This window comes from Poecilia formosa, unplaced genomic scaffold (genome assembly GCF_000485575.1).
Source record: "Poecilia formosa unplaced genomic scaffold, Poecilia_formosa-5.1.2 Scaffold30, whole genome shotgun sequence".
Classification (NCBI taxonomy): domain Eukaryota; kingdom Metazoa; phylum Chordata; class Actinopteri; order Cyprinodontiformes; family Poeciliidae; genus Poecilia; species Poecilia formosa.
The window spans coordinates 3,605,112-3,612,037 of NW_006799969.1; the positions used below are offsets into that span (position 1 = coordinate 3,605,112).

The window sequence follows — 6,926 nt, forward strand, 5'->3', positions numbered from 1 at the left end:
GGAAGTCTATAAGACAACCGTTTGGTGGTGTGAATGGAGTCTCTGCTAAAGTGTGAATTCTTTCTATTCCTCTTCATCTCTCATTTGGTTCATTTTTAATTATTGCAACACACTGGTCTCCTTATTCCTCTCTCGCCAAAGAAGTCCCTCTCAATATGCATGGCATGCATCTGACTTATAAAAAGGGATCTTTCTGCATCAGCTTCACTATTTGTAAGGTTTGATCACTCTGCCTGAGCCCCTTTCCTGTTCAACATGATGCAACAAGCCAACAGAACTAAGCAAAAATATTAAATTATTCTTACAAAGGCTTAAAGAGCAAATATGGACCAAAACACCAGAAAAACTGAAAATACTGAAAATATGAAACATAAATAAATTAAAATAAAGAAGAATTTCATTATGTGGAAAGGGCCCGATTCATCTGGATCAGTAAAACAGGAATATGATACCACATATGCATTGCATTTATAACAGGACAGTATTGAAGCATGTCAATCTCTATGGCTTTTCAAAAGGAATACGTTCAGTAGATGTAAAGCTGGTTAATGGCAAAGTGGGAAAATTATAGATTAAACAATTCTACCACAAAATTGTTTGCCCAGGAAAAGTGAGGAGCTATGCTGAAATTAATAAGAACAGGGAATAAAAACTGTTTTGGAAACATTTTTGCCCCAGGATAATCAAACTTGATTACTAGGGAGTCAACAGCCAGACCACAAATAAGCCTGCAGCTATTGAGCATGAAATTTATCATGTAGAAGAATGCCTTTAACATTTATGCATTCCAAAACAGAACAAAATTTCTACTAATGTTCACAGAGCAGATGAAATTCATTCTCTACCAGATAAATACCGTCAGCTGTGACTGTTGTTTTCTCTGCGTGTGAGCTAAATGAATGAGTGTGATTTTATATCAGTATTGTAACTTATCTTCCATTTATCACATGTTGTGGATAAACTGCAGAAGGACATAAAGTTTGAGTGGCATGACACAATATGTTAGGATACTGTATTAAAAGCTAAATTACCATGTTACAGTTCAACTCTTGGCAGTAAAACAATGACTGAAAGTAGAGAAAACTGATACAACCACTGCAGTGTTTGCCAACATAAAGCTGGCTATTCAGGTGACACAGATGTTGATGCATTCCTGAAGATATTACACCAACACTGTTGGTTTGGAGCAGACCTGAAAGTATAATGTATCTGAAACCTGCAAAAATGTTTAAACATATAATTTTCGTCAAAAGAAGTCATTTGCAAAATAGCGCTTTTAAATTATTCCAGAGTGCCAGTTTGTTACGTCTTCAAGTTCCTGCTTTCTAGACCAGATTTCAACCAACTTCCCCCACCTTACAAACTCAAATTTGAACTGCAGATTTTACAATAATTGCCTTCGATTAGGGTGGACATTTTGTTTTGCAATTAAACCTTCGGCTGTGTTCTTGGATGTCGTTTCCTTGCCTTTTTCTGTTTTGCCTAATTACATTTTTTACAGTTTTGATCAAGAAAATTAATTTAACTGCTGTGAGCTATAGCTAGGACAGAACTGAGAAGGAAAAGTTATTAAAAAAAAATACTGATTAAATCAGCTTTAGCTTTAACCAAACTTATTTCATCTTGACTCTGAAGGAAGTATGTCTTTCTGCGTTTGCCAGATTCTTTTATCAATCTCCGCTTAAAACCTCCTGAATTATTAATGTCTGTGTGATACTTGAAGACGACCGGCATTCATTTGTTCCCCCTTAGGGGCCTCAGAGTGCACTTTTCCATCCCTTGTATGGGATCAAATTTTGAAAGCAACAGTACGCTGCAAAATTATCGCATTATTAAAATCTGAGGAGAAAAACAAATTCAAGCACATGCTTGACTATAAGAACATAGTGCATGTGCTTGTGTGAGTTCTTTTAAAAATATTCACACACATTGAACTTGGATACAATTTTGTATTATTGTGGTCACAAACATGGGTTTGTTTTATTGAGTATTTACCCGATAGATTTCTTCAAAGTAGAGATTCAGTTTAAAGTAGATGTAAAATTGTTGTGTGACAAAAACTACAATTGTGCATCAGCCCCCTTTTTAATTAAATTAATTGATCTCAAAGGGAAGAGAATGCTTGTGAATGGTGATGCTGTGGGCACAAAGGATCTCCAGTAGCAGTCAGTCTTACAATAATCTGAAAAGCCTTCTGACTGAGATCCTGTCACGACAGGTCAACAGCTTAATTTCTGGACAGAGAGAAGATATTCTGCAGAAACACATCCTGATTAACACCATCAGCGGTTGGCAGAAACTGTTAAATCCACCTCATTTGCTTTTGCTTCTCCTTTTTAACCCTTTGAGTCCTAAGTGTAAAATCTCTGCTTGGATATTTTTACTTATTTTAATTGTACAAAGTTCTTTAAATTTCCTGTGAGAAAATGTATATTGCCCATTTATTCATAACAACCAGAACCTTCAATGTCTAGCGGTTATTTTCGCAGTTTACTGTCTATTAAAAGATCTCAGATTAATTTCACTCCTTGCTACGACGGGAGTGAAATTTATCGTTATAACCCGTTATTGGCTGGAAAGCGAAACGTCTCCCCTTTCAGAAACTGTTGGAAATTTTCAGATCGCGCAAAGTTTGGATGAATTACGGTACTGCAGATTTGGCCGTTTCCAACACGTTCACACTAGAAGGGTTAAATCTCTGTGTGGCATAATGGTTGGAAAAACATTGAGAAGTATTGCGCCACCATGCGCCATAATTTTCCAGCTGTTCTGTGAGGATCCCAAACTTTTAGGATTTCTTTCACTTCAGAATAATCCACCACTTTATGTAAAGTTTGCAACACAACAAAATGAGAAGTTCAAGTGGTGTGAATATGTTTACAATGGTCTGCACTTGCATGTCTGGCCTTCCTTCATTCCAACTCGGTGCATTAAAGAGCACACAGCCAGGAATAATCAAACCTTTACAGCATGTTCGTTTGGAGGAAATGTTACGCTTTTCCCCCTTCAATGAGGGCATCTCCGGTGATACTGGATTAATGGCTTTTCAGATGCAGCGAGGTTTGTCAAGCTCCAAGGAAACAGTCTATTTTTATAAATCTAAGGTTCTGAATAACATGAGGAAATATTTCTATTTTAGAATGATGCACATATGGGTGCCTGGAAACAAGATCCACTTCCTCTTCTCTAATGAACAACACTAATTACCATCATCACGGTCATTTACCCGACGTTATCAGATGTGGTGAGCTTTCTAACACACTTCTGGCAACATTAAAAGATTGGTTTTCAAAGCTCCCAATTATGGTGCGACATATTTTTCTGACCTGCTAAAATGTCAAAAGTGAATGTGAATCTGGCATTTCTTAAGGTCATCTCCCTTCTCCGTTGGGTAAAAATGACACCAGCATTTATTTCTTTCAGAACATAGCAGATAGTTAGCAACAGGTTTTATTGGAAATTCGTGAGATAGGCCAACAAGTAGTAATGCATAATGGCTTATTGGAAGAAAAAGTGAGGTATGTGTTTGTAGTCAGCTCCCATCCTAGGGGATCAAATCAAGCACAACATGGGTGTCCACTGAAGCATACAGGGTTTGAATAGAGAGCAATAATCAGAGAATAATCCAAAAGGTCCATCGTAACTTTCGAGGAACTACAAAGACAAATCGGGTCTAAGGAGACAGTGTTGAAGTAAAAAGCCCAAGTTGCAGCAAACATCTGAAACAATACTCAGATTAGGCAGTTTTAAAGGTGATGGGGATGTATTTAAACAGAGTGATCTGAGAAGAAAAAATATTTAAGGCAGCACAGACTTGAGACTTAAAGAAGTTAACATGAAACCATATATAGAGCTTCAATGAAATAGTTTGTGGAAAATTATAATTCAGACCCAAATCTGACCAACAATCTGCAGCAAGGACTGAAAGGTGATGTTCACAGATGTTATCCATCCAGTCTGACAACCGCAAAGCTACAGATACAATCCAGCTTTGTTCTAATTGCAGCAAAAGGTGACTCTATTGAGGCCGAATGCAAATGCCAACCACACTTTTCAGATTTCCATTTGCAAAAAGTTGTAAAACCCATAAATCATTTCCTTCTGTTGGTCTATGACCCCCACTAAATTACATTTAAGTTTGCAGTTGCAATGTGGCAAAATGAGAACAAGCTGAAAGGATACGAACAATTTTGCAAAGCGCAACCAGCTTAATAAAATAAATCAACAGGTCAACATGCCTGCTCAGCTGACCAAGAAAGGCTTTGTGTCTGTGATTCCAGCAGAGTCCAGACTGACAGGGATGCAGCCTGATCGCAGCATGAATGAACAACCTCACAAATCAAACTATAATTTCCTAAAATCATAAACATAAACAACAATGAACGCTGAGTTGACCACCCAGCTGACTCTACAGGAGGAACAATAGGTGTTCGAGTGGGAAGAAGAAACGATGCACCTGCTTTGGGTGTAACACTATCTGACACGTTTCCAGGAACATCATCATCATCCTCAGCAGAGGCATCAACCCGCGCAATGAACTTTTCCGTGTTCACCTCATTGTCACGCCTTCTTTACATTTAGGAAACAAGGTTTTCTTTACCAAGCAAGCAAACATTTTTCGGCGACTCACTGTTCCTCCTGCTTGCTGCGGCACACCAATCTGCCAGCGCACCCACCTCTCCCTGTTGTGCGAGTTAATAAAGACGATTGCGCCAAAATCAGCGCAATAAACCCCTTCAGTGCGCATTTAGGTCGCTGAACGGATAGTTTAAATTTCACATTGCTCACCTCTCGGAGCTTCCTGGTCGCTGGCGTTTGGCGCTGGTGATGAGGATGCTGCTTTTTTTTTTTTTTTCTCCAAGAAAGAAGAGAAACTCCCACCCACTCAGGAACCGTCTGACAATTATCCCTACCGCGAAGGGAGCGTCTGTAAATAATCACTACCCGTTTAATTCCGTTTTGCCATGACATAAAGATTAATCTTAAGAAATTAGGAGTATATTTTCAATAGTTGTATCAGCGTGTGTGTCAGTTCACAAAATGAATCTGAAAGTAAGCAAAGGATAATTCAACCCAAATGCTCAGAAACATAAAACATTTAAACATAAAAAAATAAAAATAAAAATAATAAAAAAACAAACAAACATGGTGTGCTGTGTATTGGCTAATTTAAAGGCATCATAGATGTTGGTTGTTGAAATTTACAATGAAAAGAAGCTGGTTATCATAAAAACCTTTCTAGAAATATCTAGAACATTTCTAGAACTTGATTGAGCTTGAGCCACTTTTCAAAGTAAAAAGGAGAAAAATATAAGTTTCTTCATGGTTTAAACATGCATGTATTTGTGTTGGGGGATCATTTTAAATCCCAGTGAAATACATTTTAGTTTGTGGTTGTAAAACAGATGAAAAAAGTTCAAAGAATATGGACACTTTGTAATAAGTGTTCTCCAAGTTTTACAAGTGGACTGGAACAAATCATGACGGTCCCTCAACCCATCATTTTAACACCTGGCTCATTAGCGTGGTTATACCTTTCTCAGCCAGTAAACTGAGAGGCAACTGAGAATCAATATATTGTTGACCTAAGAGATCTTCTTAATCCTGTGATGAAGCATTTTTATCCATATTGATCCAGATAGTGAACTGGGTGCATCCCATCAGGACGGAAATGGGTGAAATCTCAGTGCTCAACACAAGCAGAATACTTTGTTTCATGTCAAGCAGCTTTCTTCACGACTACAGCTAACTCCATGAGGGAAACTCTCTTTTGGAAAAAAAATAGCCCTCGTCCCCAAATCACAGAGTAAACATTTTGTAGGATCCCTTATGAGTCAGTTTATGTTTAATTCTGTTTAATTGTATTTGTCACTGTTTTGCAGGTGCTGTCCTACTGGATGGACATAATCTGCAAGAAAATGAGCTGACTCATCAATAAAGCGGTGAGAATAAAGATTACCTTGCAACATGCAATATGATAAGTGCATTATGGATTTTATTGGGTTGAATCCCAAAATACCTTTAATACACAAACCATTTTTGGTGTAGAATCATTGTTAACATTTTATATCCCACTAGTCACCATTTCTGCCGTAAGCCTTTTCTGAATGCAGAGGATGGTGGAGTAATATATATATGACAACACTGGTGAAGCATGGCAGGTGGGTTAGAGCAGAGCTGTTACCACCGAACAGTGAGGTTAGAAATCCTACACTGAGTAAAGGTTTTATTTAGGATATAGTTTGTAAAAAGCAGGAAGTAGTGGCGATTTGTGTTTTAATCACTTATTTGTGAAGCACTAATGTGTGTTGAAATATTTCTCCAGACTCACAGAAAGCAGGTGTATGAACTTGTTTCTTGTGTGTAAGAATAGAGAGCAGTCTTGTATCCAAGGTGATATCTTGTTTTGATGGTGATGCTATATTCCATTTGTAGGGGCCCTTAAGCTGACAGCGCCTGTGAAGAGGCTACATAACTGAGGCTGGATTGCCACCTACTGGAGTGTTCTTGTATCCAGACTTTTCAGATGTAATCCAAACATCACACTGTTATCACTGTATCATTTAGAGCTTTCCCTTTGTAGATATTTTAAAACCCTTCAAACATCTTCATAACCTTTGATGAGCAACACAAACATTCAGTAGATTAGTTGTGAAGTGAAAATATGTTTTTCAAAACCTTCTACAAATAAAATCTGTAAAGTGTGGTGCGTATTAATAAAATCTGTAAAGTGTGGTGTGTATTAATGTTCAGCCCCTCCACCTTTATGCTCCTACTCTTAAATAAAATGCTTAATTGGAACGCTTAAATTTTGGATTACAAGGCCATTACTCTACTCACTGATCCCCCAGCCACTCCCACAGTGAAAAGAAGAGCAGATAATTACTTCCAGATGTCACCTAATTATAATAATATATAATAATTAT

General features: G+C 37.6%; 1 protein-coding gene and 1 long non-coding RNA gene across 3 annotated transcripts in view; one reads left to right on the forward strand and one right to left on the reverse strand.

Annotated features, from left to right (window-relative positions):
• tmem63c (transmembrane protein 63C) overlaps positions 1-4,894 on the reverse strand; it is a 34,753-nt gene extending 29,859 nt beyond the window's left edge. Inside the window, exon 1 of one of the 2 annotated variants that reach the window (XM_007549332.2) lies at positions 4,789-4,894. The gene's annotated coding sequence lies outside the window, so the exon portion shown is untranslated. Of the gene's footprint in view, positions 1-4,630; positions 4,748-4,788 lie in introns of those variants that run through there. The other variant, XM_007549333.2, reaches the window with a different exon arrangement.
• Positions 4,895-5,535: 641 nt separating this feature from the next.
• Positions 5,536-6,679, forward strand: LOC103136193 (uncharacterized). Its single transcript, XR_476010.2, has 3 exons — positions 5,536-5,806; positions 5,883-5,942; positions 6,436-6,679. It is a non-coding gene; the product is annotated as an uncharacterized LOC103136193 (long non-coding RNA).
• The last annotated feature ends 247 nt before the right edge of the window (positions 6,680-6,926 follow it).